Source organism: Polyodon spathula, chromosome 13 (assembly GCF_017654505.1).
Source record: "Polyodon spathula isolate WHYD16114869_AA chromosome 13, ASM1765450v1, whole genome shotgun sequence".
Classification (NCBI taxonomy): Eukaryota; Metazoa; Chordata; class Actinopteri; order Acipenseriformes; family Polyodontidae; genus Polyodon; species Polyodon spathula.
In genome coordinates, this window is record NC_054546.1 from 3,533,671 (window position 1) to 3,545,916 (window position 12,246).

General features: G+C 37.4%; 1 protein-coding gene across 1 annotated transcript in view; it reads right to left on the minus strand.

The window, feature by feature from the left end:
* LOC121325624 (catenin alpha-3-like) overlaps nt 1-12,246 on the minus strand; it is a 185,407-nt gene that overhangs the window by 74,025 nt on the left and 99,136 nt on the right. The window lies entirely within an intron of this gene.

Below are 12,246 nucleotides of genomic sequence, written 5' to 3' on the forward strand. Positions count from 1 at the left end.
CTAACGTGCCTGGAAGAACGCATTTGATCGAACATGCTATTATCACTCCGCCAGGTCTAAGAGTTAGACAGAGACCGTATCGCATTCCAGAGAGTCGGAGAGATTCTGTTCGAAGGGAGGTGGAGTGTATGTTGAAACTTGGGGTAATTGAACCTTCCCGAAGTGAGTGGTGTAGCCCAATAGTACCAATAGACAAGCCAGATGGGTCACTACGATTATGTATCGATTTTAGGAGGGTGAATGCTATCTCCAAGTTTGATGCATATCCCATGCCTCGAGTAGATGAACTCTTAGACAAACTGGGGCAAGCTCGGTTTATTTCAACTCTGGATCTGACGAAAGGATATTGGCAAATTCCATTAACGAAAGCCTCTCGTGAGAAAACGGCATTTTCAACCCCAGAGGGTCTTTTTCAATTTTGTACTATGCCGTTCGGACTTCATGGAGCGCCTGCTACTTTTCAGAGACTAATGGACAGGGTTTTACAACCTCATCGAGAGTATGCAGCTGCGTATATCGATGATGTAGTCATTTATAGTTCTTCCTGGAGAGAACATTTGACTAGATTAGAAGCCGTCTTACAGTCTCTGAGGAGGGCGGGGCTCACAGCGAACATGGCAAAGTGCGCTATTGGAAAAGAAGAAACTAAATATTTAGGTTTCATAATGGGTAAGGGTAGAGTGAAACCGTTGGTTTCAAAAGTCCAGGCTTTGTTGGATTCACCGGTACCTACCACGAAAACCCAGGTGAGATCACTGTTAGGGTTGGCTGGTTATTACCGCCGCTTTATTCCACACTTTTCCACTATAGCCGCCCCTCTCACTGATCTCACTAAAAAGAACGCTCCAAATAAAATTAAGTGGAGTGCAGAGTGTCAGACAGCCTTTGAATCTATTAAAACTAATTTGAGTCAGGCCCCAGCATTAATAAGCCCGGATTTCAGCCGAGAGTTCGTCCTGCAGACAGATGCATCGCAGACTGGTCTGGGGGCGGTTCTGTCCCAGGAGAGAGATGGTATAGAACACCCGATACTATACATCAGTCGGAAGTTACTGCCCAGAGAACAGAGGTATTCGGTAGTGGAGAAAGAATGCCTGGCAGTGAAATGGGCAGTGGAATCTTTAAAATACTATCTTCTGGGACGACCCTTTGTACTCATCACAGATCACGCTTCTTTAAAGTGGTTAGACACGATGAAGGATTCAAACGCTAGGATTACGCGGTGGTACCTGGCGCTCCAACCCTTCGCCTTTCAAATAAGGTATCGTGCGGGTAAGTTACATCAAAATGCTGATTTTTTTTCCCGGGAGGGAGGTAAAAGGGAAGGGTTAGAGGTTTCCGAGTGTTCCTTCGGCTCCACTCTGAGGGGTGGGATATGTGATGAGTCAAAGGGTTTTCGGTCTGTGATTCAGCCTCCCGACAGTAGATGGCATCAAACCAACTCGGGACTTCCCTTACCAAGATCTCGTGACCATGGCAAAAGTCATCTTTTGAGGGGCGGCACCTTGGTGAGGGGCGGAAGTACGAGTATGTAAATTCCAGCCACTGGAGTCAAGTGAAGGAGAAGGACACGTGTCGGTTGGGGATTGGTGTTCCACTGACTACAGAGGCGGGACATTACATACTAAAGGGAACGTACTACTGTGTTCGGGGTTGGTCCGAAAGTAAAGTAGGAGGAGTAACGGGTGGAGGGAGAGTCTGGTTTTGTGCAGCGGGATTTTTGAAAACACTAACATTTCTTTTGTCTTTTTTTTGTTTATGTATGGTCACCACGAAGACTAAAGACGAGTCATCACAGTTTGTTTTGGATTCCACCCCTGCACTCCTTCCCTCACACCATTTTGTTTTTCGTTTGTTATTTAATCCTTTTGTTGTGTATAGAAAATAAAAATAAATTATTTTATTTCTGTACACATAAATTACTGTCTGGACATTCCATTTAATACACTCTCGCCTCACACTGCCTGATATGATCAAGAATTGGTATGCCAGAAACCTTTACAATGCTTAAAGCAATGTTCAGAGATGGATAGATTCATGAGCCAACTAATAAATAAAAAAAAATAAAATAAAATTAAGGAAGGTAAATAAGAATGACAACGTCCAGGGGCCAGTTTCCCTCAACTTTTTATAAAGCTTGGATTTATTATGGCAGTTTTGTTTTATTTCAGATAAAAGCCCTAGCGAAATATACTACTCAAAAGTTTAAATGAGCAATATTTCAAACTAGGAGGTCACACAAATCTTATTATGCATCCAGGGGCAGATTTCCAGTTCTACATAGGAATGCCAATTACTGGTGCAGTTGGCCCTGTGTTCGTTCTTATGTAGGATAATGCCCATTGGCATACTGCCAGGATTGTCATTGATTATCTTGAGCAGGAGATTGTAGTTATGGACTGGCCAGTAAGTCCAGACCTTTATCTCACAGAACACCTTTGGGACCTTGCAGGTCATTGTGTTTATTAACTTTGTAACCCTCTACATGACATCAGCGAGCTTGGTGTTGCACTGACTGAACAATGGGGCAGGATCATCTGCTGCAGATAAGAAGCATGCCCTGTTGATCTAGTGATTGCATCAACACCAGAGGAGGCCATACTTGATAATGAGGCATTCATCTTTGGAGACCAAGCATGCAGACATTTGGTTTTCATAGGTCTCATTTTCAGACTCATGTCACTGATGTTATGCACACAATAAGATTATTTAATCTGTTAATTTAATTTTGTAAAGTGTGTTCCCTTGAAATACTTTCCACTTGATTCTTGTTAATAGTGTTTTGGAAAAGTTTGAAATGTTGATTATTTATGAAATGCATTTAAATTAAATTAAGTGACGGGTTGTGAACTGCTTTGATAGATTAAAAATTGCATTGCCATAATGATGTAAAATATAACATTGATGACATAATAGGCTCTTATTGCAAAACAAAAATATGACATTAAAAAACTAAAATCAATGCCATTAAACATTACAAGGTATACAACAATATAAACAGACAGATGCAAATGTTGTTTGGAGGTAAAACAGACAAAAGGCACTCAGTAACAGCTCATTATCCCTCCCACACGTCCCTGTGGCAGCAGCTTTGACATCAGATTCCCAGCAGCAGAGAAGCTTGTCACAGCCACTGACTACATATGTATGTTTAGTCAATCAAAATGAATGTTGGTTTGGGGAAAGGTTTTAATCAGAAACTATGTTGGTGACATTGCTTTGACATTTAGGGATTTCAGTTTAGATTGTTCATAACGGATTCTGATTTAAGTAAAGACAATGATCGCTCAAAATACAGTCATGCAGATATCTGGTCCCCTTTTAGACTCTGCATGCCCACCGTGGTGAAAGATACTTTGCCTGGGCACAACACTTGTCTATGTTGCTTGGAGACAGGAAGCCCAGCTGTCTCTTTCCACAGGATGCAAAGTTTTATTGAATCAGGGCTCATGCAATGGTGTTTGATGACAGTGTAAATGTAATTAATTAAATTATAAAAAAGAATGTGTGAATTCTGTACATCTCCAGGAAAACAAAATATTTTGACGGCACTAAAGCTACTGACGCATAGCTTAATGTTTCATTACTACTGGGGAACAACATAAAATATCAAATAGTAGGGTCTGCAACAGCAACACCATTAATTTACATCTGTGATAATGAAAGCAAGCTCTGTAGTGTAGCAGGTAGTCCTGCACGTTGCTGCAGGTGATGTGAGGCAGCCGAATGCAGCCGCGCAGCCAGCATGGGGGACATGAGCACCACCATGATCACTTGCGTGAAAAAAATGAGCTGAATCCACAGAATTTCTCAGGCGCATCTTGCTGCTACTTCACCAGGCAGTGCTTAATGAGAAATAGGCAATCACACAGCGCAGTTTATAATTCTCAAAAGTACTTTTTTACAATACTTTTTGTAAGTGAACTGGGAAGATGAAAAAAAAAACAACAAGGTCTAATACATATTAGATCTATTATGAACATGCACAAATAATACAATCTATATGTAGCTGTTGTCCTGAACCTTTTTTTGCAGATTTTTTGCCTGTGGAAATTGTAAACTCAAAGGTTTCCAAAAGCCACTGCTGTCTTGCATCATTGAATTCTGTACCACTGCATGAAACACCGCTGCTCAGGGGGATCTGTTGCATGCCAGGTGCATCAACCACATAACACCCACACAGGCTCAGCTGCACTGGCTGCTGGCAACATAGATTAAAAAGGCCTGCTATTGTCTTACAGTACAAAGTTTCAGCATGGTCTTGGTCCAGGATATCCTCTATCTGAACCATCTACACATTTGAAGGCACATTGCCTTGCTGTCCAATCTGATTCCTTTTACTGAGTGCTTGACTGTTTAGATACAGTACTTTACTCACATGTTACAAATCCTTGGAACATAAAGAAAGCCTCTTCGATGTTAAGCTCAAAACTGGTGTACTTTGGCATATCAGATGTTGCCTAGTGTGCTGGTTCTCCACAGGGTAAAGCCTATTGTGAGATTTGCTGTGAAATGATATTTTTTGTCAATTTTATTTATGTTTCAGATGTGGTGGAAGAGATCACTTATATTTATTCAGATTTTCAAATATTTATTTCAAACTTTTACTTTTTTCTGAAAATAAGATAAGCCAAATTGTAGCGAGAACAAACCTGGAAAGCATTCTTAGAACACACATATTGGTTTAAGACTGATGAGCAACCAAGCATAAAATCAATGTCTTACACTAAACTTGGAATCTGGTGTAGTTTTATTCACCTTTATTCAGTAACTACCTTAGTTTACAGCACTGCTTCAGACATGATAGCAGAGTGTGGTTGTCTTAACTCATCACATAAGGTATATCCATGTTAAATGTCTCTAAAAAGAACAGGGTGGAAACCAATTTCTACCAGTGGTCAACTGCTAATCTGAAATGTGTTGAAATAATTATTTTATTTGTGTAGCTTTATTTAGGATTTAGTTTTTTGAAACGGATATGCATTAAACAGGCCTACTACTTGGAGTAAAATAGGAACATATTGATATGGATAATAGAATACTTTTGAAAGTGATCTACTGTTTGTGACAATTTTTACAATCATTCAAATCAATTCCATTAACGTCAAAACCATTTAACAACTCTAGTTTTATATTATTCCCCTTCAACCTCACAGAAATGTTGTGTAAGTAATGTTGGGTCAAAAAAACTGTTTATACAGATTTGTCTCCTATCACAGAAATCAGTAATCCTTGCTAAAATAAACATCCGCTCACACAGTGTCCAAGCTATATTGTACATTGCAAGGCCTGTCAGGTATAGCCTATACAAATATATCAACTTCAAAACAAAAATGTTCTCAAAGGCCTTAAACATCAGTAAAGCAATTTCTAGTACCATCTTTTCCCTTAAAAATCAGAGAACAAAAAAACCAGTAAAAAGGTAATAGAAATGTAATATTATTATACTGCAGTGACAGTGTGGGTGTGTGCATTCATTGTTAAGTGACAGGTAGGTGTGAGGGAGGGTGAAGTTGCCCCTTAGGTAAACAGGACTTGTTTACATACACAGAATAGCTCACGTGGCACTACCAGCAATGGTAGTGGACATGGTATGAGGACATTTATGGGGAGGTACGTAAAACAAAATAAAACACTGTACAAAAGCTATAAAATAAAAGGTGCCATTAAAACTGTGTGCTCTACTCTTCAATACATGGAGGTCCCACTTATTCACCTTGCTATCCTTTATGGGATCTACCTTCCCTAAACTAATCTGTATTCTTGTATTGAGCAAACCCCCAACACATCCGGTTTTGGCTTCTTCTTTCGGCTCCGATCCTGGTTCATCGTCATGGCGATCGAAGGATTTCAGCAAGGTATTTCAGTCTCTATAGTCAGCATGAAGGCAGCATGAACGACCTTCAGCCTATCGGCTTATTGCATTGCAACCTGAATAAACAGGACCTTTTTATACCAGACGCCCCGTTGGAACACACCTGCCTGCTGATTACATTCCACACCTGGTAATCACACACAGCAAGCAGGCTCCCAGGAGTGTCAGGTACTTCATTAATTAATAATTACAATAAATGTATACACATTTTACACAATACTATTTACAATATATACACACGAAACCCACTCATGTGCAGAGTTCTTGCCCTGCCACAGCTGCACTTTCAGGTTCAGAGGCAATTCTGGCAAAGTGTGCTATATTTGTAAATGGCGCTGACAGCATGAAGCAAGGATAATACTTTAATTTGGAAGAGTTATAGCATTATATCTCCAGTCTACACAGCTAAGTGTCTGACAGTCAGGAACAGCTGTGCATATTGCAACCCACCCCCCACTCCGTTCCCCCAGATAACCACTCTGCAGCTTATTCTTTCCCCAGGCAGTCTAGAGGTTAATTATTTATTGTGTTTATATAACCTCAATTTCAAATTTTGTAAAGGATGTTTGTTTTTTTTGTTTGTTTTTTTTATTATTAATCACTGCAAGAAGTTAATTTTCAAATACACAGAATAAGGTATTATCACTAGTTATGTAAGTTACAGAGTACATGCCCAAAGACAAAAAATACTAAACGTAATCTCTGTGAACAGATGGGACATGCTGTAGTTTACAATATGTGAGATTGTGAGAAACCCGAATTCCATCCTGTCTTTATTACAACAGAAAATATAAATGCTTATGCTTACTGGCTGCGTATTTCAAAAAAACTAATTTTTTGGAAAATTTGAATGCGATTGATTGGAAACTTATTTATCAACACGTGACTACTGGGGACAATGACTGTATTCCTGTGAATCATATTTTGTTCATCAAGATGCTGAATCAAAAACTAATTTACCAATTATTTTTGCTGGTTGTGTATTAAAGAGGAACACATAATCTGCTTAGATGATTATACCAGTGCCCCAGTTTAAGAGTATGTTAATTTAAATCTGGGCCTATGTGATGTACTGTACTTGAGGTTCAGCTCAATAAGAAATGCCTTTCACTGTGACTTTTAGTTTATTGTGATGTCACGTGAAGGCTGCTCTCCATGGAGACAAGAAGAGTGCATGTCTGCTTCTTCTTAGTGTCTCTGTGTACTGTGCTGAGCCAAAAGCAGCCCAGGCAAGTGCCAGCTATACAGTAACATTGCAGCTGGACAAGAGTGTCTCTGTTAAATAAAAATAGCCTTAAACATACCAAGCTGTGTTATGTGTCAAACACTGGAGTACTATCAAAATAAAATCTCGTATACACTGTACAGAAAGAGGTAGAGTGACGCCACAGACAGATTAAACTGGCAGAAACTGTACTTTTTTCTTTTTTTTTTTTAGAAATAAGTATGTACGTATCTTCAATCCCTGCCTGGGGACAAGCAATGAAAATAATTTGGCTAAATAGAGTAGAAACATATTTTACATCATATTTGCATGAACAAATACATTAGTACAGAAACATTAAAGTATGTTTTTTCATAGCTATATTTGTGGTTTTGAGAACAACATCCAAGACAACTGTCAGACAAATTTACAAAGTGCACGTATAAGGTTTCTACAATGTGCCCTAATAGCCAAGCTTTAACACATGAAGTAATTAATAAATGTATTTAAAACCGATAGTTTCTTACATTTTGTATGTTAAAGAAGCTTGTGAGCGAAAGCCTTGCGAATTTGATCTTACAATTGAATTTGGTAAAACAATTAGTTCCAGAGATAGAAGCCATGTTTAATCAGTTTTTAAATGATTGTCGCTAACACCATACAGCAAGTAGTGCTGCTCTAAAGTTTTGTTTTGGTTTTTTTTTTTTGTTTTTGTTGTTTGAAATACAGTAATTACTGATTTACTGAAATAATATAATATAACCTTTAATATGCAGTTAAGAAAAACAAATGACTACTTCTGTCCAAGTATGTTTATACAGTTGGCACAGTCTAATCGGGATACTGACAATTGGGATTTCTGCTTAAGTGGGATACAGCTCTGGAGACGGTTCTTCCCAATGCTATTTATGTTGTTTAACTGGGACGTTACTTTGTTTAATTGAAACTTGAAGTCAGCCCTGTTAATAATCCAATAATGGACTGTGATTTAAATGCCCTCTAGGTTTGGATCATGTTTGCATCAGATGTTTTCAACAAAAGCAAAGGAATCCCACCTTTAACTTCATAGCCTTTGCACCAGGTTATATTGATCTTTGGCCATAAGATGGATAAAGCACTTGCAGATACATTGTTAAGGGGGGAAAAAATGTTTCAAATGCTGACAGGCACATAGCAGTGTGACCTGCTAACACACCTCCTGTGTGGCAAGGTCACTGATTAAAAAGAAATGCACACTGGCTTTCACATTTACAAAGCAATCATTTAAAGGTCATAATCACAAGACAGTCTTCTATAGGATGCTTGGGCAAGATGACACCATATTATCAACATAGGAATGCTGCCCTTTTATTCACTAGCTTAAAACTCGTTGCTCACACAATGTCGGTTATGGTAGATCATTAGAAGTTACATGCATATTGTAGAGAATACTCACTTTGATTCTTGACAGTCAAGCCCCCAATCTCTTTAAAACTTGTGTATATTACTCTTCAACGTGCTTTGGAGGATAGTGTATACAGGGCAAATGCAATGGCAAAGGCATTCATTTAGGTCCATAAATGTTACACTCATTCTGAGGTTTTGACTTTCATATAGTAACTACATACAATACTTATTACAACTCATACAATAATCAACATGCAATCTAAGGTCAAGTTGTTTCTGTAAGACTCCCAAATGTAATTTTGTCCTGACCACAAAGTCAAGGGGCAATAATGTCACTGTCACTGCATCTATCAACATTAAGCAAGTAAAACATTTTTCAAACAGCCACTGTGTCTTTTGTCTAGACAGGCAACACTGTCAACAATTAAACTTTATTCTTGACTCCATGGTGGTTGTGTGCATCTCATATTTAAACACTATGAGGATTCAAGCTACAAAGATTGGTAATGCATGTGTTGTGCTACATGGAGATTATAGGAATAGAGAATAACACAGAATGGTATTCTTCCATTAAATAGCAGCGCTATCTGAAAGTCTTAATAAGTAGCTTTGAAAGAAAAAGCATCAAACTAAAATAAATAAGTATGGCTTATTACAGTACAGTGCAAAACAGGGTCCAATGCTACTACGTGTTTAATTACAAAATGTTTTCTGTGCAACACAGAAACCATTATTAAAACATTGTATAACTAAAATGTGCATTATTATAATTATTATTATTATTATTATTATTATTATTATTATTATTATTATTATTATTATTATTATTATTATTATTATTATTACAATATGAATAGCTGTTATGACATGTATAACATACATATATTCACTGCACTGTACTCAAATATACATGTTTTAATTAATGTATTTGTTTGAATTCAAAATACTTTCCACTGGTAATTATTGTTTCCATGTGGAAGAATATCTGTCGAACCGATCAATTGTTTTGATTGACAAAAACAACACATCAAAATATGTTGTTATTATTATTATTATTATTAGTAGTAGTAGTAGTAGTAGTTATACTCCTTGATTTGGCATCTTAGCTTTCTTTGAAAGATGTTAGGTGAGACGTGGAAACTGACATGTATCTGACAAGAAAGGTGCAGGTTTTACAGTATAAAGAGGCTGTAAATAACACTTGCACAATATACTGCATGTTGTCAATATAATACATGTTGCTATAGTGCCCATGTTGTTTACACAAGCTTCCATATGGTTAGTTAACCTACACAAACATGGAGACATTTTAAAACCCCACATTCAATTTTCAAAATGGTGTGAAGCATGAAAGTTGCACAGTCTTTGCTCTTCATATAAGTGAGAGTACTGAATGTTTCATACATTTCTAAGGCAGTAAAAAGGCCAGACACCGGAGGTTCCAAGCTGTAGCACCAACATGATGTGCTTCTGACACTTTCCACTCAAATCATAAACTTCATGTTAAGTTAGGGAAAACATGGCACAGGGTCAAAGTAAACTAGGACAATATTTTCAGGGTAAGAATTCTGTATTTAGAATGCTGTAGCTGTCAATAAGTAGAAAGACATTTCTTGTTTTATATATTCATATAGTTTTGTTTCATATATAAAATAATTGAAACCTACCTATTTGTAAACCATAATTGTGGAAAAATGTGCTTTGGATATACTCTGAGACTTGTTTGTGTTAGTTGGGTCTAGAATAATTGGCATACGCCCACTGCAGCACAGTCTTTTGAATACATGTGAAGTGTTTTTTTTTTATTTCTAATTAGCATGCCCTTGTGCAGTAAGTGTCACAAATGAACGATGCAATCTGACCAATAACCGGGCATACATCCTTAACCACTGGCACCTCAGCTAATTTAAAGTTGGAGGCTGGGTACTTCTGAACTAACATAGGTTGCCAAGAAACTGTCACTCTGAATTTAAAATTCTGTCTTTGGTGCATGATGAGTTCTGTCATTTAAAATAAATATGCCAGTGTTCCAAGTGTTTACAGTGACCTGTTTGAAGCAGCCCCTGACTAATAGAACTGATAGGGTTGTATGGTATGTATAAAGGTATGTTCTTACATAAATGCTATTAAAAAATAAATAATCATATGTGACCCTTTTTTAAAACAATTGTCAATTACTCCCACAACACCCATCATAATGTGTACTATAACTGTACATATGACTGTATTATTTATATTTATAGTGCCACTTCAATCACTGTTTAGTATTCCTTCAAAATGTGCTATAGCGGTCGCTACTGAAACAAGACTGAATTATACATCACAGGGAGGTTAAAAACAAAATAACAGTGTTACAATTTTGGGCAGTATGTCTAAAGGGTGTTAGTATCATGGGGTTTGGGGGATGAAATCATAGTGCTTTTACTTTCTATTTATGCATAATCCTGAAAGTAACATAGTTAGAAGTAATAAACCAGGAATCATCCCTGTAGTCATACCAGCAAGAAGCAAGCGTAACTGATACATACAAAGAAGATATGAATAGATGAATGTTTATTCATCCAACATAAGGAAACTATATTCAAATTGCATGAATATTAAATGAAGAACTGACAGACATGAAAACATAATTTTCGTTGACTGAGCAGACACAAAGGCAAAGGCAATGTGAAACCATAAGCCTAATTTATAAATCTCCATAACCTAAACAAAACATGTACGGTAAGTATCATGAAAAGAGGTAAAAAAAAAAAAAACTTGTATACAAACAGCCCATAGTCTTTACTGTATTTTGCACATGTGGGCAAGCTTGGCATAACTAATTAAGATCACTGTAGCTTCTTGTTTCAGTTGCACTTGCTAAACTTCTCATACCTGACTCCAGAGATGCCTCATGTTTCACTGTTGAGTAATTCAGTTTTGGGATTATGTTATTTGGCAGTTAAATGTGGTTATTCTTTCTTTTAGTCAGAACTATCATCCTTTAAGACTTGAAGCCCCTCAGATGAAGTCCATGACAGGCTCTATCTGTCCTTGCTCTATCAGTCTGGGAGTTCTCCAGGTGTCAACCTTTGATTCACTTGGTCTTTCCCCAGGGTGTTGGTCACATGTTATCGCCCTTGTCCCAGTTTTTGATTTATTATAAAGTGTCCCACTACTACAATATGAATCAAGGGGCAATCCATCAGTGCTCACTTGAGTACAGCTAAAGTATACAAGAACAAAAACAAAAGTAAGGCTTAAAATCCTTGTTTATGTTTAATCAGATTAAGCTTTAGAAGTGTCTTGTGGCAATGCATATCTCTATTTATATTAGGTCCATGAGTCTTTTGTTGGATTTAGCCTGCCTACTCTACATAACTGTAGGGTGCACAATAACCCAATTTCTGTGATGATTTGCATCTGCCAATTTAGAAAAATTGCAAGGTATAAAAACCAGACATACCCCATAGGTCTGCAGTGCTTGAAGTCTTTTTGGACCCAGGCTTAATCTATATGCAAATATAACCTTAAGAAGCATTGTAATATGTTTGTATATACATATACATACAGGGTAGATGGAGACAGGGGTAGCTAATAACCAGAACTGTGTCGTTGTGAAATATTCATGGCACTGGAGTTAGACAATGCCCCAGGACCAGACTTTAAGCAGACAAAAAATAACATATTATTCAAATCGGAAAACAACGTTTTGCTAAATAGATACAGTAGGATTACACCAAAAGCTGGCTTAATTCTTATAATGTCCAATGCTTCATCTTCCTGATTTGTCACACTTTTG